We start from the raw sequence: 23,999 nt of genomic DNA, 5'->3' as shown, positions 1-23,999 counted from the left end.
CTAGGAAGACCGCAGCAAGAATATAGCATGAAATCAAAGCATAGTAATCGGACAAGAAACCACTGATGTACTAGAAATCTAATAAATAACCAGACAGTGAGTACATAAGTATATTTTCATGAAGTTAGTATCTATATTATCAGTTATCTTTGATGAGGATTGTAAGTATCGAAGAAACAGTCCCTTAAATGAGAAACAAGAAACACAGCACATGTGCTCTCTCCCTATCCATAACAACCTTGAACCCAAACCTAAGAATACCCCTTCACAAGCCATCTCTTTTACAAAGGTTTCATTATTTTTTAATTTTAACTTTTTATCAATCAACTGCTATGCATAATCTATTACTTTGAATATAATATGAGTGATTGTGTCTATGTCTGTGGTGCATTTGCATGTGTGTGTGCCTATGTGTGTGTATGTGTGTGTGTGTGTTTGTGCATATGTTTGAGTGCTTCTGATGATTCATCCAAGACACCAATGTTACATGTCAGCTTAGTAGAATTTTATGAAAAGGACAACTTATACTAACTGACTTTGTATCTTTTTATGCAGAGGCTAACAATTATGCAAAAACATCTTAGAATATGAAAAAAACCAGCTGTGATCTTGTGGTTGGAATGTAACAAGAAAGGAACAAATTTAAGGTTTTGTTCAGAATGTAAAATTAATCACCTATGGGTGAATATAGATCAGGGCTCAGAAATCATACATCCCAGAAGGAAATAATTACCTGCAAGTTTCCTTCTTACACCAATATGGCACATTGAAATATGTATATATATTCATAAACCACATACTCATAGGAACACACACACACACACACACACACACACACACACACAGAGAGACAGACAGACACACACACGGTAAGCATAGAACATTTAAAGAAAAGTAAAGCTTCTGATATTTTGATGAATGTCTGAAAACATTGGTATAATTTTAAGACAACAAAGTTTTATTATAAAGAATTCCGCACATGAGATAGAGTAATAATTCACATGGGACTTTAATTCACATTATTTTAAAATATTTTGTTTTCAGAGCAATAGAAACATATTAATGTCTAATTAATATTTGCAAAGATGTGTACATCTCTTTCTGATGTTGATTTTGTTTGTAATACAGATTTCAAGACAAAGAGACTTTTTAAATAAAATATTTCTACAAATAACATTTTTAAAGCATGAAAACTAAAGTAGAACTAGTAGTTTTTTTATATATGCTAAAATATTTCTTGACTCATGATGAACCACAGAAATGTAAACAATTCTTAAGAGAGAAGATCAACCTTAGAATAGTTCACAAGCTCTTTCTATGAGGAATAAAATGTTTTAATTGTTCAAAAACAAATAAAAAAAATTTTAATGTAAGTATATTTGCCTATATCTTCAGATAGAAATAATAACTATAAACATTGAAATTACATATTAATAGACTAAATGTGCAACAGTGAGCTGATACTATCACTAACAAGGCATGAATTTTAAAACAGATTACTAAAATAATGGAGGCATGTAGTAAAATGCTGTCCCCCAGGCATGGCATAAGCATTGACTCATGAGGACAGTGCAGTTGTTTTCTATACAATGCTAAGAACAAAAGTTAATATTTTATACATTGGTAATTATTAAAGTCAAGAAAAGGAAAGAATATGAATATAGTGAAAGGTTTGGGGATATCTTGTGATTGTGCAGGTGATTTGGCATTTCTATACTTACATGAAATTATCGAATAAAGATAATTCTAAAATCATCTGCATCTATCTATTTTAAAATATAAGCAGTGTCTGAGAGATCTGCATTCAATCTTAAGAGTAAAGAAAAAAATAGGTGGAAAAATCCTAATTTAAAAATAGGATTAAAACATTTTCCTAATTTATCCATAGAAAAACTTTACAGGTTTATCTTAAGTGTAATGAAACACATTGATGATTCAAAGAATTTTCAAATGATAAAAGGCTAAAGTATAAGCAAAAAAATCAAAGAAAACTAATAAAAAATTGATATATATTTATATATCAATTATATAGATATATAATAGTATAAAATCTATTTTATACTATTTTTAGTTACTGTTTTGTGTTACGTGGACCTGGTATGAGTAAGAAATTGCTTGGTGATCTAAAATATCTTCATTATATTTCCCTTTGTAAGTCTAGTGCAGTGTCCACAGTGACATGTTAGAACACTAACTCTAGGTCCATTTTGTACCCATTAGCTGTCCCCGCCAGAGGGGACCCAGTTATTCAGGGTCCCGAAGAGGCTTTCTACCTGTGGGCCAAAATGAGGGTGAAGAGAAGAAGGAGACCAAGCAAAAGTTTTGTTGTCAAGGTCTCATTTATTGGGGTGAACATTAGAGCTTTTAAGGCTTTCAGGTAGGGGGAGTGTCCTTTGTGAAACACAGAGGAGGGGGAGATGAGGATATAGGCAGTGATAGCTGGAGGCAAAGAGGTCAGGTGGTGGAGACACTGGGTGTTGACTGAGGAGATAACTGGTATCTGCTAAGGGAGCTGAGGCATCCCTTGAATGTTATCTTCCTGTGCCGTAAATTCATGGGAGAGGCTTTCATTCAACAATCTTAAGACTTATGGCAGTCATCTTAGGGGTGAATATCTGTGGCCAAACAGCCCAGAGTCACCTAGTCACTTTGAGCCATGCAGTTCAAAAAGCAGCTAGCCCCAAATCCAATATGGCTCCGTGCATCTCCCCCATTTTTCTTTTTTAAAAAACCATTAGGTGGAAGTAGTGGTCTGAGAGAGATCAAACATGCCTCACAGAGTTCCCAGCTCGGCCATGGTGAGCCACTCTTGCAGTCAGGACTGCACCCCAATGGCTAGGAATGAACTTATGCTGTAACACACCATTCTGGGCTATACGTGTGTGTTTATTGGGGGAGAAACTGGGCAGAGAAGCATTGGACCGGCCCGAACGTTTAAACGGGGTGTAGCCACCTCTGTCTTAGGATCGACCTCTCAAACCCCAGCCTTATCCGTCATAGGATCACCTTGTCGCCCCCAAGGTTCCTGTCTTAGATTGGTCAAGGGTCAGAGGAAGTTGCCCGTCCCTGAGGATAGCTACATTGGATCATCTTCTCATTCCTCTTACTTGAGCCCAGGGGCGAAAGAGTAGGGGCCAAATGGCATTAATATAAGAGATTGTGGAAATAGAGCCTCTCCCGATAAGTAGTGGGCACCTCATCTGGTTCTCCTCAGCTGCTATGGCCATACCACCAAGGGCCTAGTCAAGCCTCTCCTGTAATAAAATTTAGAATTCCCAATTGTTAGCTACTACTCTAGAAAGTTCACCCACTGTGCTTGCCTAACAATAGATTGGGGGAGGGTAACTCCAGACACTGCAGACACAATGGCTGCAGCAGTAATGGCTGCTACAATAGCAGCGAAAGTGCCAAGGTCTTTCCCAGGACAGTTCAGGATCGGTCATTCTTTTCTGGAACAAGCAGCAGGCAATGGAACCATGTCTGAGATCTGCAGAACCAGGGCAGAATTCCCTAGTCCACAGCAGCTTCACGCAGGTGGCATTCCTTTGAAGCTACTGACTGCAAAATGACAACACCAGTTAAGGCAGCAAGAGTCACCAGGGGAATGAGGGGGGCAGGGGTAACAGCTGGAGTCCAGTCTTCTCCAGCAAACAGCAGTGCACAGAGGGTTGGAGCGCAGGCCGCGGTGGGGCGGGACACACGCAGTGGTAACACTGACTGCAGCAGTGCCAAAATCTCTGTGATGACAAAAGATGAGGGGGAATCTTCCATCTTCCTCTCAGGGCAGAGGAATGACTTCAGGGACCTGAACCACAAGAGCTGAATCTTCATGCTCCCAGGCTCAGCATGGCAAACCAGCCACTCGGGCAGCTGGCAAAATCCTGTAGCATCCTGTAGAAAAAACACAAAGATTCCCTCTTCCTCATATAAAATATCTGAACAGGATCATGCCAATATGTCGATCTTTCTATTTCACCTAGGCAGAAGTAAGCCTAGTTGTAAGGTGCCATAAATTCAGAGTGTTCCTTGGCATACAAATTTTAAAATTGGAAATAAAAGGAGTATTATTAAATAATTGTATAGCATACAGGGATGTAACTCCACCCTTTTTTATTTATTAAGATATCATTAAGATATTATTTATTAAGATAAGTACTTCGAGGATTAAATTGAGGACACTGAGCAATTGTATTTATAAATTGACTTTAATACCAAATTATTATCTCCAGCATTATTGTTTTGGTGATATAAAGAATGAGATTTTTTGACTAATTGTTCCTATGTAATGCCTATAATCTGCATGGTATCATAGTCCTCCCTTCCTAAAGGGTCCAGGCAATCCAGTTTGAGTTCTTAAATAGCCTATAAAGGAACAGTACTTAGTGCTCTTAACCACTAAGCCATCTCTCCAGCCCCTTGCCAGCTTTATTTACCTAAACATAAGCATTAATTAGAGATGCCAAATACTATAAATACTGTCCAGATTCAGTCGCACTAGAAATCCCTGAGCCAGCAGGGTGAGGCTGGGAGTTGAAAGTAAGCAAATGGAGTCTTCCTCTATTCGTGAGGGTTTGTTATCAACTCCATTACCATTTTCAAAGAGCTGGGTCTATGGTTTTGTCTAGTTGTCTGAGTCAGAGCACTGAAAGGACACTGAGTTGTCAAACATTCACACTGAAATCATCACTCACTGATTTCAAGTAGAAAACCTGCCTCTAATATAGCATTAAGTAATTGTATAATTTGAGGGCTAGTAGTATCTAAAAAAGGAAACTTTTTAATCAACTGTAAACCATAAGGCACACATTGGCTATCAGTATATGAATTGAAAGCTTGATTTTTTTTAACATTTTTAAAAACTGGCTACAGTTAATTAATAATCTGTGCTGAAGCAGGGGAAACTCAAGAGAATAAAAAAAGTGACCCAATCATACATGTAGCCTTTTCATTAGATGAACCACCTATAAATACAGTAAGCTCATTTTCTATGGGTTGCATGCACAAATTTATAGGATGTACAAAAGCATGTAAAGAGTAAAATTATCACTTTTGCCTGAAATTTGTATATGTAATAGGCCAAATATCAGTATTTTGTAATAACCAATTTAATTGCTGTTTGGAATAAGATATGTTTTACCAGGTTTCTTTTTAAAATACTTCCATGACTCTAGTCTACAATTCTGTATTAACACAACTGAAGCTTTATCTCCAATGTGCATAACAAAGACCTAAGTCCTCTGGTAATGTGAGGTACTTAGCCAACTAACATATACTTAGAAGCTTATAATTAGCTTCAAATATTCTTTTCTGGAGTAGTGCAACAGCTACTCCCCAAATATTAAAGCTCATTTTGAGAGCAAAGTTTTGTAGTAAAAATTTCCATATACACTGAAAGATTCAATGTTCTAACTTGAAGAAACGACAAAATTACATAATATAAGGCTATTAGCCATTCTTTTGTAAAATTTTTAATGATACCACTTTATAGGCTCTCTAAAATTATAAGCAAGCTCACGAAATGAAAACTCACAATCGCCAGGACGTAAATAAATTGCATAAAAACAATCCTCTAAATCTATCTTGAAATGGCAGTTGGAGTAGGCAAACTGGCTATAATGCTCTCACAAGTTCCAAAACCTCATCAATCCTTCATAAATCTTGTAACAGTCTCTACCTGTTTGATTTTTTTAAATTATAAATAAGTTTGAGTTAGTCAATGTAACACTGGCAATCCTTAATAACAATCTTTAAGTTCTCCTTGTAAAACCAGAGCACAGCCACAACTTTGGGAAGTCACCTGAGTTCTGAGTACGTGACTACGTAGCTGCCTTGGGGCAGTGGAATTAGCATCAAAATACAGGTAACTCCAGGGCAAACCACAACTTGTGGAAAGCAAAACTCAACCTCCAACAATCTAGTCTCCAAAATCCAGTCTCCAAGACACCGAGTCTGTCCTTCATGCTAGTAAGTTTGACTGCCAATTTCTACATATGCACGCACAATGGTGCGGTCTCCAATACCTCAACAAAGAGACATTGCCCTAAAATCTTTTAGAAGCCTTGTTTTTAGAATAAGAATTCCATAAAAATATTACCTCAATTTAAACTTGTTTCCCTAGGTTGGCCCATGTCACATGTTGTCTAGAATGACTTTATCCAAATTACCAGTTTTATGTCAACTTTCTGTTGCCAATGTTACATTTTTTTAAACCATATCCAATAGCTTAAAAGCCAATAGTCCATAACCAAGGCATGTAGAGCATATTTATACATTTAGAACCAGTCAGAAACAAAATTGAAGTGGCTACACATGTCTTTAATATTTAGTCCTAGCACCATTTTTACTTTTCTAGGTGTGATTTTAAGACAAGCACCTTGTCACCTGCTAAGTCTAATAATAAATCTGGGATTTTTCTAAGAGAAACAGCTATCAGCTCCCACACCATAGAAGCTGAGGAGCTAGCTGTTGGCGCCTTTAAGATCAGCTCCTGCAGACGCTCAGTCCACGGGCAGCTTCTCCAGCTGACATAGGCTCCTAGCTACAGGTACTGTGCTCCAAAGGCCGATTGAAACTGTTTTTTATTCATTTGTTCCCTTTTTTTTAAAATGAATTAAAACCAAATCAAGTTACCATTTTTCTTTTGAACATGAAACATAAAACATTTAAACAACGAGAAACAAAAACCACAGACATAAACTGACAGACATGGACAGCTTGGTGCACCAAGGACAGACAATAGACATAGAGGGAAAAAACTAGATGGTGTCCCACCGAAGGGACCTACATATCGTACCTATGGAACCCAGAACCAGAAATAAGCATTTCTCCAATAGGAGCCAGCAGAGAGGCAGGACATCTCCTGCCTTTCTTTTGTTCCTAGGAGAGCTCTGAAAGTTTTTCTCTTTCTCCAAAGCATCCATGGAGAGTCCAGGAGGACTGTTTTTCCCAAACCCATTCTCTCTCATGTCTAGGGTGTAAATTATCTCTAATCAGGGTCCAAAGACTAAAATATAACTCTAAAAGAACGCATATGCAAAAACACTTTACCATTACCTTGTCCCTTTTTTATTACAAGTTTTACTTAAGCTAGACCCACACTGCTTAAAATTAACCAGGGACACCTTTCATCAATAAAACAAACACACAAAAAAACTTGATTAAATCCTTTTTCTTAACTCTTAATCTTCTCTCCCTGAGTGAGCGCTTGATCTCTCCTATGAAACAAGCCTCCTAAATCCATACCTTCCCCATGGCAATTAGACAACAATTATTACTGCTCCTTACCTCCCTCTCCAGCGATGCACAAGCTATATGGCCTGAAGAGTCCTCGATTCCCGCTGCAGCTCTCTTATCTCCCTCGTCCTTTAGTCGGCCTTTCTTCGGGGTCCCTGTTCGGGCGCCACTTGTCCCTGTCAGCGGGGACCCAGTTATTCAGGGTCCCGAAGAGGCTTTCTACCTGTGGGCCAAAATGAGGGTGAAGAGAAGAAGGAGACCAAGCAAAAGTTTTGTTGTCAAGGTCTCATTTATTGGGGTGAACATTACAGCTTTTAAGGCTTTCATGTAGGGGGAGTGTCCTTTGTGAAACACAGAGGAGAGGGAGATGAGGATATAGGCAGTGATAGCTGGAGGCAAAGAGGTCAGGTGGTGGAGACACTGGGTGTTGACTGTGGAGATAACTGGTATCTGCTAAGGGAGCTGAGGCATCCCTTGAATGTTATCTTCCTGTGCCGTAAATTCATGGGAGAGGCTTTCATTCAACAATCTTAAGATTTATGGGAGTCATCTTAGAGGTGAATATCTGTGTCCAAACAGCCCAGAGTCACCTAGTCACCTTGAGCCATGCAGTTCAAAAAGTGGCTAGCCCCAAATCCAATATGGCTCCATGCAATTAACATTTATGAAAGGCAGAGAGGTGGTGATCCCTGAGTTACAGTCTATTCTGCTTTACAGCAGGAAATGTCTTCAATGCTCTACATGTTACATAGTAGTTAGATTTTTGATCTGCATTAAACCCAATACTGGAAAGTGGAGAATAATATAAGCCTGAGAAAAATAGACAATAATTCAATAGATATTTATGTTTATCTCAATGATAGAACTACTGTATAGTATTGTGATGTTGTGAGTTTTATCCTAAACACCATACACAAAGATGAACACACACACACACACACACACACACACACACACATACCACTTTTAAATTTAAATTTCTGAACAGAAGGCACATACAAAGATATCCTCATGACTAGATTATTCAAGTAAACATGAGGATGAAAGCCATGACTTTGTAGCTGGTATTCAGAGGAAGGTATAAGGATGCATAGTAAGAGACTTAGAGAAAGAGCACAGAATGGAGAAAAAGAGCTAATATATCATTGAACACTTAGGTATGGAGAGAAAATGTAATGCTTTATGATAATATTATATAATAAAAATTGTTTACTAGACAAATATTTTAAAATGAATAAGGAATAGTGGAAACAACACACAATTCTATATATAAGCAATAAGGACTCAGGAGGGGGCAGTTTAATTCTACTAATAATACTTCACTTGGAAATATATGCTGTTGGAAATATTTGGCTCAATTTTCAGTGATATAACAAAAAGTATTTCCTCTTTTTGGATCTCTAGTACGTGAATCAGTCTTGTTTCATGTTGCTTTCTACACATTACATATGAGAGTCCTATGTCTGCCTTGACTACAGATAATTTAATATAATTTAATTTAAAATAATTTATTAGTTTCACATAATACTGTCTAAATTCTCTCCCTCGGTCTCTCTGTCCCTCTGTCCCTCTCTCCCTTTGTCCCGCTCTCCCCATCCATGCTCTTCATATGTCTTCATCTTCCATTACTTTACAAACTGTCTCTCTCCTAGTCATGAACATGGAATATTAGTTTTGGTTTTGTATTCACATACAGTGTCACAGCATGCAATATCCTCAGTGAATATCTGCATGGGAAGTTCCATTTTGTTGGGTTTCTTGGCTTCATGAATGGATCTGTGAAATGCAACAAAAATATACAATACAGCAAGTTAATTAGGAGCTTATTTCAAACTAATCCCTGTTAACATTTTTTTCAGAATCATCTTAGCTTTCAATATAAGGAAATAAGTTCAGCAATATTCACCATTCGAATGGTGAATACTAAAAATGTTTCAGAAACAGATATAGTCAGGTAATAACACATTGACCTAAGTAGTATGGCCAGTCCTCAAAATGCTGTACCTGAAACAAACAGAATGATAGAAATTTTCTTGATCTCAAAGAAGGAAGCAGCAGATGGTTCGAATGTGCATGCTAGAGTGACATCTACTTAGTGAAATTTAAAATAAGATTTGAGAGTACTATTTACTCTAAATCAAAGAGGAAATAATAAAAGCAGAACTTCCACAAAATTAAATAAAATAAGGAATGGACAGGAGAATGCAAAGAATTTTTCCATTGACCATCTAATTAACAACTGATTTCGAGACAGAATATCAAATATATATATATATATATATATATATATATATATATATATATATATATATACCGAAGCACATACTACCATTCCTATATCACCAAGGAATTAAAATATTAACACAATCAAGGAAGAATGTCCACATATACTTGGAAATTGAACAATGCTCTACTCAATGATAACCTGGTCAAGGAAGAAATAAAGAAAGAAATTAAAAACTTTTTAGAATTTAATGAAAATGAAGGTACAACATACCCAAACTTATGGGACACAATGAAAGCTGTGCTAAGAGGAAAACACATAGCGCTGAGTGCCTGCAGAAAGAAACAGGAAAGAGTATATGTCAGCAGCTTGACAGCACACCTAAAAGCTCTAGAACAAAAAGAAGCAAATACACCCAGGAGGAGTAGAAGGCAGGAAATAATCAAACTCAGAGCTGAAATCAACCAAGTAGAAACAAAAAGGACCATAGAAAGAATCAACAGAACCAAAAGTTGGTTCTTTGAGAAAATCAACAAGATAGATAAACCCTTAGCCAGACTAATGAGAGGACACAGAGAGTGCATCCAAATTAACAAAATCAGAAATGAAAAGGGAGACATAACAACAGATTCAGAGGAAATTAAAAAAATCAGCAGATCTTACTACAAAAACCTATATTCAACAAAACTTGAAAATCTTCAGGAAATGGACAATTTCCTAGACAGATACCAGGTACCGAAGTTAAATCAGGAACAGATAAACCAGTTAAACAACCCCATAACTCCTAAGGAAATAGAAGCAGTCATTAAAGGTCTTCCAACCAAAAAGAGCCCAAGTCCAGACGGGTTTAGTGCAGAATTCTATCAAACCTTCATAGAAGACCTCATACCAATATTATCCAAACTATTCCACAAAATTGAAACACATGGATCACTACCGAATACCTTCTACGAAGCCACAATTACTCTTATACCTAAACCACACAAAGACACAACAAAAAAAGAGAACTTCAGACCAATTTCCCTTATGAATATCGACGCAAAAATACTCAACAAAATTCTGGCAAACCGAATCCAAGAGCACATCAAAACAATCATCCACCATGATCAAGTAGGCTTCATCCCAGGCATGCAGGGATGGTTTAATATACGGAAAACCATCAACGTCATCCATTATATAAACAAACTGAAAGAACAAAACCACATGGTCATTTCATTAGATGCCCAGAAAGCATTTGACAAAATTCAACACCCCTTCATGATAAAAGACCTGGAAAGAATAGGAATTCAAGGCCCATACCTGAACATGGTAAAAGCCATATACAGCAAACCAGTTGCTAACATTAAACTAAATGGAGAGAAACTTGAAGCAATCCCACTAAAATCAGGGACTAGACAAGGCTGCCCACTCTCTCCCTACTTATTCAATATAGTTCTTGAAGTTCTAGCCAGAGCAATCAGACAACAAAAGGATGTCAAGGGGATACAGATCGGAAAAGAAGAAGTCAAAATATCACTATTTGCAGATGATATGATAGTATATTTAAGTGATCCCAAAAGTTCCACCAGAGAACTACTAAAACTGATAAACAACTTCAGCAAAGTGGCTGGGTATAAAATTAACTCAAATAAATCAGTTGCCTTCCTCTATACAAAAGAGAAACAAGCCGAGAAAGAAATTAGGGAAACGACACCCTTCATAATAGACCCAAATAATATAAAGTACCTCGGAGTGACTTTAACAAAGCAAGTAAAAGATATGTACAATAAGAACTTCAAGACACTGAAGAAGGAAATTGAAGAAGACCTCAGAAGATGGAAAGATCTCCCATGCTCATGGATTGGCAGGATTAATATAGTAAAAATGGCCATTTTACCAAAAGCAATATACAGATTCAATGCAATCACCATCAAAATACCAACCAAATTCTTCAAAGAGTTAGACAGAACAATTTGCAAATTCATCTGGAATAACAAAAAACCCAGGATAGCTAAAGCTATCCTCAACAATGAAAGGACTTCAGGGGGAATTACTATCCCTGAACTCAAGCAGTATTACAGAGCCATAGTGATAAAAACTGCATGGTATTGGTACAGAGACAGACAGATAGACCAATGGAATAGAATTAAAGACCCAGAAATGAACCCACACACCTATGGTCACTTGATTTTTGACAAAGGAGCCAAAACCATCCAATGGAAAAAAGATAGCATTTTCAGCAAATGGTGCTGGTTCAACTGGAGGTCAACATGTAGAAGAATGCAGATCGATCCATGCTTATCACCCTGTACAAAGCTTAAGTCCAAGTGGATCAAGGACCTCCACATCAAAGCAGACACACTCAAACTAATAGAAGAAAAACTAGGGAAGCATCTGGAACACATGGGCACTGGAAAATATTTCCTGAACAAAACACCAATGGCTTACGCTCTAAGATCAAGAATTGACAAATGGGATCTCATAAAACTGCAAAGCTTCTGTAAGGCAAAGGACACTGTGGTTAGGATAAAACGGCAACCAACAGATTGGGAAAAGATCTTTACCAATCCTACAACAGATAGAGGCCTTATATCCAAAATATACAAAGAACTCAAGAAGTTAGACCACAGGGAAACAAATAACCCTATTAAAAAATGGGGCTCAGAGCTAAACAAAGAATTCACAGCTGAGGAATGCTGAATGGCTGAGAAACACCTAAATAAATGTTCAACATCTTTAGTCATAAGGGAAATGCAAATCAAAACAACCCTGAGATTTCACCTCACACCAGTGAGAATGGCTAAGATCAAAAACTCAGGGGACAACAGATGCTGGCGAGGATGTGGAGAAAGAGGAACACTCCTCCATTGTTGGTGGGATGGCAAACTGGTACAACCATTCTGGAAATCAGTGTGGAGGATCCTCAGAAAATTGGACATTGAACTGCCTGAGGATCCAGCTATACCTCTCTTGGGCATATACCCAAAAGATGCCCCAACATATAAAAAAGACACGTGCTCCACTATGTTCTTTGCAGCCTCATTTATAATAGCCAGAAGCTGGAAAGAACCCAGATGCCTTTCAACAGAGGAATGGATACAGAAAATGTGGTACATCTACACAATGGAATATTACTCAGCTATCAAAAACAACGACTTTATGAAATTCGTAGGCAAATGGCTGGAACTGGAAAATATCATCCTGAGTGAGCTAACCCAAACACAGAAAGACATACATGGTATGCACTCACTGATAAGTGGCTATTAGCCCAAATGCTTGAATTACCCTAAATGCCTAGAACAAATGAAACTCAAGACAGATGATCAAAATGTGAATGGTTCACTCCTTCTTTAAAAGGGGAACAAGAATACCCTTGGCAGGGAAGAGAGAGGCAAAGATTAAAACAGAGACTGAAGGAACACCCATTCAGAGTCTGCCACACATGTGGCCCATGCATATACAGCCATCCAATTAGACAAGATGGATGAAGCAAAGAAGTGCAGGCCGACAGGAGCCGGATGTAGATCGCTCCTGAGAGACACAGCCAGAATACATCAAATACAGAGGCGAATACCAGCAGCAAACCACTGAACTGAGAATAGGACCCCCGTTGAAGGAATCAGAGAAAGAACTGGAAGAGCTTGAAGGGGCTCGAGACCCCATATGTACAACAATGCCAAGCAACCAGAGCTTCCAGGGACTAAGCCACTACCTAAAGACTATACATGGACTGACCCTGGACTCTGACCTCATAGGTAGCAATGAATATCCTCGTAAGAGCACCAGTGAAAGGGGAAGCCCTGGGTCCTGCTAAGACTGAACCCCCAGTGAACTAGACTTTTGGGGGGAGGGGGACAATGGGGGGAGGGTGGGGAGGGGAACACCGATAAGAAAGGGGAGGGGGGAGGGGGATGTTTGCCCGGAACCTGGGAAAGGGAATAACACTCGAAATGTATATAAGAAATACTCAAGTAAATAATAATAAAAAAAAATAAAATATTAACACAAGTAAAATACCTTTGTAGAAAGAAATACCACCAAATGGTCTGTTCCATGGAACTGTGAAATTGAAAAATATTAGAGTCATGATAAATGGTAAAATTCTTAAGGTTATTATGCATAAAAATAACTTATGTCTGTGGCCATCAATTATGGTATAGGTATATTTGGCAGTCTCTACATGATTCTAACAAAAAATGACCTAATTTTTGTACTGCCGTGCTGTCATGTGACACTTTACCATCCCTAAATATAATATTTCTCATATTTGATAAGAGAGAAACCATAAGCATTAAATAACAATCTTTTGAGATTTGACCAGAGGAATAGAAAACATTCAGAGAACAAAAGGTGAATTTCTCTTTTGTCAGAGTCTATGACAAATGCTTTTCCATGTAAAGACCAAAGTCACAGAGCCTAGAATGCTCATAAACTTGTGTTTGTGTTATTTGAGTCAACTTTGTGATGACACTAAGAATTTGCATAGAAGAATGAAAAGAGCTCAAATTTGGAATATGGATGAACTTTTCATGTGGAAAAAATTTGAATTTTGATGTATGATTGATTAGAGAAGAAGGCACATGCTACACAATCCCTGTGATTCCATCAACTACACTCAATATAATATCAATATGCCATGAGCACATCTTCTAATGAAAGATTAGAATGCAAATTTGAAATTTTCCTGAACTCTGAAAATTATACCTGACTCTGATGGTGTAATGATACCAGTCCTTTTTAGTTGACTACAAAAATCAGTGATATTCTGCTACAGAGACATTCAAATAATTGGGTATTGCATGAGTAACTTTTCTCATTCAACTAAATACTAATTTTTAAGAAAATGTGCGAGTACATAAAGTATTTTTCAAATTTAATTATACTACACAATATTATTGGGAAGAGATAGATCTGTGTACTTTTAAGACACAGAAAAAATCAGATCATTTTGGGAAGAAGAATGTCTAGGATAAATAAGATCTTGTCCTGTCCACATTTTTCTAAGACAACGAACCTCTGTCCTGCCCCATGGATCTTGTGGAGTCTTGAACATCACAGATCAAAACATAAAGCACGCTGGTACTGGGTGGAGGGTCCGTTGGTCCGGCCCTGTGGGCTCACACGAGGTTAGAGGTAGCTCGCCAGGTCATGCTTCGCAAACACGTTCAAGATGTTGTACATGCTTCCGCATTTAAACAATGGCTGGCAGGTAGACCAGCCAATCCTTTCAGACGAGGACTGCGTGGTCGTCATTTACTTCGGACACGACTAGGACTCCACTTATGTGAAGATAGACAAAGTTCTGTACAGCATCGCCGAAACGAAATGGAAGATAGTGAGAAATCTTCCTCATCTTGTATGAGTTCCGTTTGGATAAAACAGGTGTCTTAAAGCAAATGGTGCTGGTGTCTCTTGTGCTCTGTGGCATCCTCTCTGATTCTCCCGAGTCTGATAGGCTTTTCTGCCGCCAATATGAACAAGTGCTGGGCTCGGCCATATGACCTGATAAACATACAACACTGCAACCTCCTCTGCCTGCCCGAGAACAACCAGATGAAATACTACTATCATGTCCTCTCGTGGCCCAGCTCTCCTACATTGCTGAGGATGAGGTTGGGAAGATTGTGGGTTATGTTCTGGCCAAAATGGAAGAGGATCCTGATAATGTCCCTCATGGACACATCACCCCACTGGCTGTGAAGCGCTGCCACCTAAGCTTTGGCCTGGCCAAGAAGCTAATGGACCAGGCCTCCCAGGCCATGATAGAGAACTTCAGTGCAAAGTATGTCTCCCTGCATGCCAGGAAGAGCAACTGAGCAGCCTTGCACCTCTGTTCCAACACCCTGAACTTGCAGGTTAGTGAGGTGGAACCCAAGTACTATGCAGATGGCGAAGATGCATATGCTCTGAAGCGAGATCTCTCACAGATGGCAGATGAGCTGAGAAGGCAACTGGAGCTGAAGAAAGGCAGGTATGTGGTTGGTTCCAAGGAGAATCAGGGTAGCACACTTCCTGGTTCTGAAGAGGCCTATCAGCAGGAGAACCTGGTTGGAGATGACAGTGGCAGTGATGGCAAAGATAGCACTGATGTCCTTGACAGCTTGCAGACCTTGGGGTACGCCTCTTAGGACGTGCTTGAGCACTACAGGTCCTCCTATTTTAATCATATTGTTCTTGGGAACCTTGTTCTGCAGTCTAGTGACCTAAATGGCTCTCCTTTCGATGCTTAGCAACCTTTTGCATAACCTGTGTGATCATGGAGGCACACCTGGACACAGATCCTGTTGTGTCGGAGTCAAGGAGGCCTGAGGACTGCCATGCAGCGCCTTTCTTGGCTTCTTCATGCTGCCATCAGATTCTGTTCAGTGCTGTACTGGTTCTGTATATCCTGCAGGTTTCCAAACCCTAGAATGCTAAACAGGAAGTGGGGACAACTTGAGAATACCCCAGCATCCTGCCTTTGCCATTGTTTATCTGTCTTTTACTTGGAGTAGAACTGTCAAGCTAGTCCCCATGCCCTCTCCCTTGTGGGGAGTTACCAGCTCTTGCTTTCTGGGGAACTGCCTGGCCTTGCCCTCCCTCCTTTTGAAGAAGAATGCTCTCTTTCCTGGTGGGAGACGATGATAGGTTCTGGACAAATATGGGAGCAGAATTTGTAGATCTTAAGGAAATGACAAGCAGAAATTAAACTGCAATCTCTAACCTGAACAAATAAAGATATAAGGAGAACAGAAAAACCCAAACAAACAACAAAACAAAAAACAAAAACAAAACAAAAAAACCATAAAGCACCTACCTACATGTGGAAATGGATATAATGAAAAGTATAGAAAATGTAGGATCATCATAGAAGGGGGAAAGTTGAGTTGGCATCCTGTATACAATCAGACTAAAATTGACTCTATATTTGCAAACATTTTGGGATGATGAAAGCATTTGGTGAAAGGAGTTACTAGATAGATACACACTCTTCAATGGTCACCAATAGCCATAGCCTGATTATTGTTTTCTAATTGGAGAATATTAGAATGAATATACTCATTCACTGGGAAGTGAATTACACTCCATTAATTTGACCCACAATTTCTGAAGTTATCATCTTGTGATCACAGGTCTGAACTCTAGGTCTTACCGAAAGGTGGCAACATTTCCCATCGGCCAGTATAGGTAAATGGACTTGGAAGCAGCAGTGTTGTCAGACCTGAATGCATCCACTTCATAACCAATCCACAGGTAAGCCAATGGAATGACGTTTTATCTTAAATTTCTTATTTCTATAAAGAGAATCAAATATCTGTTAGTTTAATTTGCATTGTAGTTGGTGTTGTGGTAAAACCACGTTCTTCCTGCCCCAGAGCAAAAAAGAACACATCCATTGCTAAGTCTAAGCACCGCAGCACTTACAGAAAGCCACCTGTATCAATATTTCTTACCTGAATTTAGTTAAGGAGTAACTATTTTGCTTTGTTTTTTCCCATAATACACAAAGGAAATTATTTCAAGATTTTTTATTTTAATTAATTACATGGAAAAATCTTTCCAGAATACAAACAAAAATATTGTTTGACTTAGTAAAATTTTCTGTTGTCTATCTCCCTGTACTAAAATATTCAATAACCTAATTCCAATAGCTCCTGTAGAAAACCCGCAAACTATATATCACACAAGTAACCAAAAAGGCAATCCTTTTTTCCTTTAGTTTAGCCAAATAATTAGAATAATGTCTTCCTATCAAGCATTCTGGTATTATTAGAAGTGTTTTTAAGAAACAATAATGTTTGAAGCATATTTTCTCCTTTTGTCATTCTTTTTTGAGTAATTTGCTCTTCGAGAATTCTACATTAAAATACAACGCATTTGATGATTGTTTTTGTCACTTTCTCCTTCCATTCTATCTCCTGACAGATCTCCCCACACTCATGATTTTTTTTGTATTTTTTTAATGATGGATGTTTCATTTGCTGTGTAAGCCTAGGTATTGAACTTTCCTTCAGATACTCGTGAGCTAATATGTGGCTAGAAAACTGAAGATAATGGCTCCCTCTCAAATTTAGGGCACAGAATATCACAAGAATAAATCATGGTTCAAAAATCCTGTATATAACCCTTTAATATTCAAAACATGGGAAGACTAATTGCACTACAAAGAAAGATTCCTCATATAATCTAATGTAACATACTATAGTTAAAATACAAGCCATCATGCAACATGTACTTCAAGATATACATACACACATGTCTCAATAATGAGATATTTATATTTACATTTTATATTCACCATTTAAACATATATATATATATATATATATATATATATATATATATATATACATACACACACATCTGTATATCTCAAAATTCCCAAGAAATGCTTGAACCTGAAACCTCTAATTCCAATGTCTGATAAGAGATAATCTTCCTTAAAAATGGAAATAACAATAATCACTTCTTATAAACTTGATAAACTTCTTTCCATAATGTGAAGGAGAATCTAAAAATAGTTTTAATTACAATTGCAACATGACAGAAGGGACCGTATGTACTGCCTTTAAGAAACCAACCATTTCTGTTTCCTTTATTCTCAACACAAAGTTAAGTTTACTTCCTTCCATCAACTACACTTATATGGCAAATGATCAGTTTATTTCTTTTTACATTTCTGATGAGTTGATTACTATCTTTTAAAATAAAATGTGAAGATTTCCCACTGTGGAAAGAAACGGAGCTCTGTACCAAAAAAACAAGAAAGATGGACAGATTGACAGATACCCAATCCATTCTTTTATTTTCAGCCTGCCTCAGACACTAATTACCATTTTCTGTGAAGGAGCTTACATGACTGATCAGGGTTGCCAGAAAAACGTACCCAGTTTGTGTATTTATAATGTATAGAAGAACTCTCACCTGAATATTTTATTTTTCTCACAATCTGTGAAATGGATCTTCTGGAAAATGATTCACTGATGATCAGAAAATTTAACCCCTGCCCCCGCCCAAAACGGAATAGACTATTTTATTGATGTCTGTCTGATAAATTTATGTACTTATGAGAACACCACTTAAGATATTTACTTGATATTATCAATACCAGCATCACATATTCTAGAAGGCTGTGATCATAAGTAGTGGAGATTATATATGATGTCATCCCAGAAAATATCTCTATGGTCATAAATTCTAATATAACCAAGTACACAGTTTCATTCAATCACAACAGTTTTCTCTAGTGTCTGCAGAATCACCAAGCAAGACTTAGTGCCAGCAGTTTCCCTTGATAGTGGAGAGATAGAAGCTGCTTCCTGTCTCTTCATGCTAATCTGGAAGCTATGAGGTCAGGAGACTTACATATGTAGCCCCTTACGACCAAAAAACTTGCTTCTCTAATCTATTTGTAAACAGCAAGCAAGAAGGCTCCTGCTTATCAGGAGTTTAATATTTTATTTAGAGAAATGTGTCACTATATAGTTCACAGGGCTCTCATTACCAGTTGTAATACTCCTAAGTTAGTTTTTAAAAAAATGCTAGAAATGTGGGCACATGCCTGCATAACTGTCTCCTTGGTAGCTTGTCACTAATCTTTCACCAGATTCAAACAGCAGAGTAGTACTTTAATTAATTAATTTTTTAAATGTGCCCAAAGAATGTGTCAAAACAAATTGAGAAATATATAGGAGTAGTCCAGTAAGCGTCAACCCTACTCAAAGAAGTATATGCCATTAAGGAAACTTGAAAGTAAGAGAAATCTCCCCTAGGATTGTCAATTAGATTGCCTATCTAATACCAAATACACATTCCGGAAAAAATAAATACAAGGAATATTATACTGACTGAGTAGGTTATATTTAAGTACTTAGAAACTGTACATATATATGTATCAATGCATAGCTATTATATATGTATATCTTATGTTAGCTTACATATAAAATAATGTGTAAGAATGAGTAACAAAAAATAAAACCAGAAAGCCATGATTTCAAAAGAGAACAAGGAGGGGTATATGGAAGGATGTAGAAGGACATGGAAGAGGAAAAAGAAGGAGAATGTAAAGTAATTATAATCTCAAAAATAAAGGAAGTTATAAACAGTTTTGTACCTTTAGGCCTTTCCACTGAGTAGCCTTTTATAGTAAGGAAAGCATGATGCGTATACTTACAGTTTACTGGATACCACCAAAATGTCATCAAACAAGGTCAGATATCATTTCTTTCTTTTCCACCCTCTTTGGATAACCGCAGCACCCTGGTAAACCACGGTTAGATTTTCTTGTCCTACATCTTCCTCCTTAGTCGTGTCCATATTAAAAAAAAAAAAAAAACATTTCTCCTGATGCAGAGCTCCACCTAGAGAACAAGTGTTCAGTGGATAAGTTAAAAACCAATGTTCATACTGGATTTCAAAGGGTGAACGGTGTTCAAATGCAGACTCAGTTTTCCAAGCATGATTCTGCTGAGCTATAGACAGCTTTAAAATGTAACAGAAACTATGTCATGGATGAAGGGAACTACTGGGAACGTATTGAAGAAGTAGGATCTTTTCAGAAGTGGGACCCTTTTCAGAAGTGTCATGGGAATAGTTTGAAAAAGTGTAGTTGGTAGAATATAGAGCAATGGTTCTCAAACTCTAAATGCTACAGCACTTGAATGCAGTTCCTAAACTTGTAGCGATACCCTCCAATAAAATTATTGCATGGCTACTTTATAACTGAATTTTTTGAAACTTTGATAAATCCTAATGTAGATATACATTATGTCACATATCAGATATGATACTCTGAGAAAATGCTATAACTAAACCTTTGTGAGCTAACATTGTAGATGTGCTCTAAATAATCAGGTTATCTTGATTTAAATCAGTTAGATCTCTGGGAGAGTCTCAGAATTGCCAGGCTTGGTCCAGCTCAAGATACAAGAAAGAAAGATTCCTGATAGTTGCAAACAAAACAACAACAAGAACAACAAAAGGAAAAATGAAAAAAAATACAAGAATTCATCAAAAAAATTTGTGAAATTTGCCTTGTCTAGCAAAGGTAGACATTTCCCCTGACTGTGGCAAAAGGGACATACGACTCTCCATTGACTTGTTCATATTAGGATATCAATTTCCATTCTGACCTTCTTTATTCTTGAAGGAGGTAATCATACTTGGTATAAATTTAAAATCCCACATCTAGGTTACAGACATTTTCCAACATCCTCATTCCCTTCTTCATTATACTAATTCCTAACATGTGCTAGAATCCCCTTCCTCTCTTTGTGAGTCCTTTTCTGTGACTCTCTTCTGATAGTCTTCCTTGTCTTTTCCCAGACTTGGTCAAGCCTGTTTCTGTTTTCTATATTCTGAAATTTTCCATCTGCCTCTGAACATTTTTCTTTCTTATCCATAATAAAATTGTTCCCTATAATAAGGGAGTGGCTTCTGTTTTGGTGGTTTCTTTATCGTGCCCTGCTCTTTCAGTTTGGATATTTAAAATATATACTTACTCAAGTGACTATAATTCATCCCACTATATATGTTACATATTTCAAAGAATATGTACAGAAATGTCATAGCTTTCACTTAGAAAGGACTTAAGACTCACTTGAATCAAAAGGAGAACAGACAATAGTTGCCATCACACACATCAAGCAATATTATAAAGATATGTTTAAAAAAAGAGTAGTACCTCAGCTTCATGAACAAAATTTTAATTTAATGACCATGTCATGAAAGTTGTGCATGTCTCCTCTGAGTCAGTGTTAAATTCTGAGCATTAGATTACAAACGGCACAATGTGTGTTGGAAACAATAACAATTTCTTAAAAACCAGAGAATTCTTAGATTGTGGGTTAGATTTACCAGTTTCTTAAAATAAAAATCTACAGTCATGGGGGGTAAAGTAATTGGATTGAGCATAAAATTATCCTCACTTCTAACTTGTACAGTTTTTAAAGCTTTACAAAAATTATTCTCCTGTGTAGCACAAAATATACCCCTCTCCATGTGATAACTGTGTTTCTGTAGAAGATTGGTACTGAATATTGCTACAATGATTACCCTATCAAGAAACCACTGCTGAGTTGAGTTATTTCATATGATTTTGAATAATCAAGACAGAACACTTCATGATACCATAAGTCTTTCCTGAGAATCAAATTATATAAATATATACCTTTTTAGTAGAGCCTGCGATGAAGAACTTAAAAAACAATGTGAAATTTACATTTGCCTTCCTGCCTCTAGACGCCAAACTGGTGACTACAGTGGCTAGAAAACAACTGAAGTCTCAGGATTCTGTAGTTGTCAGGCTGAAGGACCATTGTGATGTCAATATTCTAAGGCACATGTCATCTGGCAAAGTGACACGTGCATTTCATTTACTCTCCCTGTGGCTTTAGAACATAATTTTTGTACACAGGTGGAACCACAAGTGTTGTAATGAATAACATTTTCACAACTATAAATATACATATAGATGTAGATATACCTATATGATATAGATGAGATAGAAGACACATACATGGATAGATGGATAGATAGAGAGAGAGAGTGAGAAAGAGAGATAGAGAGAGAGAGATAGAGAGATAGAGAGATAGATTGATAGAGAGATAGAGAGGGATGGATGGATGGACAGATAGATAGATGGACAGATGGACAGGCAGATAGATGGTTAGACAGACGTGTATAGGAAGATATTGATTTAAAATATTGTGAAATGCATATGAATCTTCAAAAATTGTCAATTCTTATTTTTTCAACCTAAGGTTCCTTATGAAAAAGGTAGCATGGAGACTTCTTTAACACTGAAAACCTTAGAACTGAACAGACACAAAATCACAAGGAACTTTAAATTGTAATGTGCTTTCCTGACATAGAATCAGAAACCTTCACACACTTCTGTGAAGTTAGAAAGCTTTGAAGGATACAGAGGAGGACACACAACTATCAATATATAGTAAATTTTATAGAGTAAAGTCTAAATTAATCTAATTAATTTGTAAATTAAAATTATTAACCTAATAAATTAATTAAATTACTATTACTAAATAACTCAAAGTATTTGAACTTATACCCAATTTGTTTGGTCTTAGTCAGTGAAGTTTTTTTAAAACAAAACAAAGTAAAAAAAAAAAAAAAAACAGAAGAAATACAAGACCAGCATTCACTTTTGAAGTTCTCAGGAAACTTGATTTTCCTAGTTTGTGTTCAAAGATTAACATCCATAGGTTATCTTCTCTAGGCATTTTTCTTCCTGTCCAAAGGGCTTAGATTTGGTTTTTATTGATTACTTTGGGTGGCTCACACATCTTATAACCCTATCTTCAACTCACCCTGCATCCTCTTTTGGTCTTCATAGAGAGCTCCATGTGTGCCATACTTTTATATAAAAATTAAAATAATTTATAAAAATATTAGCACTCCCTTATTCATAGAATATGGTAACACATTTAAAAAGTAATTTAAATGAATTATAATTTTGTACTTTTGTAATTAACTGAAGCTCCACTTAATAAAATACTATAAAGTTTCATAAATTCAGTAATCCTGCCATAACTAGCACATCAGGCATATAGAAAGACATTCTGGAGTATGGTGTTGATCATGATTATATCAAGAGAAAAAACAGTTAAGTGATGATATAGTCCGCTTATATTAATCTGATTTTGTACGAGAAGTTCAATGGAATATGTCTTCCATGATATGCTGCTTCTGGTTAAATGTAAGAACCTATGTTTAATTCTATATTTTCTTTTCTATCAAGCTTCACATTACCTATTAGAGATCAATCCCTTTCAAAACAACATTATATAAAGTCCAGATTTAACGTAATTTTTCAGTAAGTAGGAAAATCTCTGCCTTGCAAAGATAAATCATATTTTCCCATATAGAAATTATCTCCATGTTTAAAAGTCTAATTGTGTCTATTCTATACATTCAGTGAAGCTTGGTTATCATTTGCTTAACAGCTAATATTCACGTGTAGGTGATATAGGACATATTTGTCTTTCTGGGTCGAGGATACCTCACTTGGGATGTTATTTGCCTGCAAATTACATGATGCCATTTTCTTTAACAACTGTGTAATATTGGAATATGTAAACTATCAAATTTTATTCATCCATTCTTCTTTAGAGAGGCATCTAGCTTATTTCCATCTTCTGGTTATTGGGAATAGAGCAGCATTAAATATGGTAGAGAAAGTCTCTCTCTGATATGATGAAATATGCTTTGGGTTTATGTTGAAGAGTGGTATAGCTAGACCTTGAGATAAATTGATTTCCAACTTTCTGAGGAACCTCCATATTGATTTTCATAGAGGATAAAAAGTTTGCATATTTTTATTAAAAACCAATTTTTTTATTTTTATTTACTTTGTACATTTGTCCTCTATAGAATGTATTGTTGGTTAAAAATCTTTTCCCATTCTGTAGGTTCTTGATTTGCCTAATGACAGTGTCTTTTGTCATGTATATCTTCTTGGTTTAAGGAGGTCCCATTTTTATTAAATTTTGGTGTTAGCACTTTCACTAATAGAGTCTTGTTCAGAAAGCTTTCTCTTCTCTCAGTGAGTTCAAGGTTATTCATT

The 23,999-nt window shown here is 36.8% G+C and overlaps 3 pseudogenes; 2 read left to right on the top strand and 1 right to left on the bottom strand.

The window, feature by feature from the left end:
* Positions 1-14,582, bottom strand: part of LOC134481221 (ralA-binding protein 1-like) — a 33,012-nt pseudogene extending 18,430 nt beyond the window's left edge.
* A 24-nt stretch (positions 14,583-14,606) lies between these two features.
* LOC134481238 (thioredoxin-like protein 4A) lies at positions 14,607-14,798 on the top strand (annotated as a pseudogene).
* A 110-nt stretch (positions 14,799-14,908) lies between these two features.
* LOC134481315 (N-alpha-acetyltransferase 11-like) lies at positions 14,909-15,564 on the top strand (annotated as a pseudogene).
* Positions 15,565-23,999: the final 8,435 nt, after the last annotated feature.

This window comes from Rattus norvegicus, chromosome 12 (assembly GCF_036323735.1).
Source record: "Rattus norvegicus strain BN/NHsdMcwi chromosome 12, GRCr8, whole genome shotgun sequence".
Lineage (NCBI taxonomy): Eukaryota > Metazoa > Chordata > Mammalia > Rodentia > Muridae > Rattus > Rattus norvegicus.
This window is presented reverse-complemented; position numbering and strand designations above follow the sequence as displayed.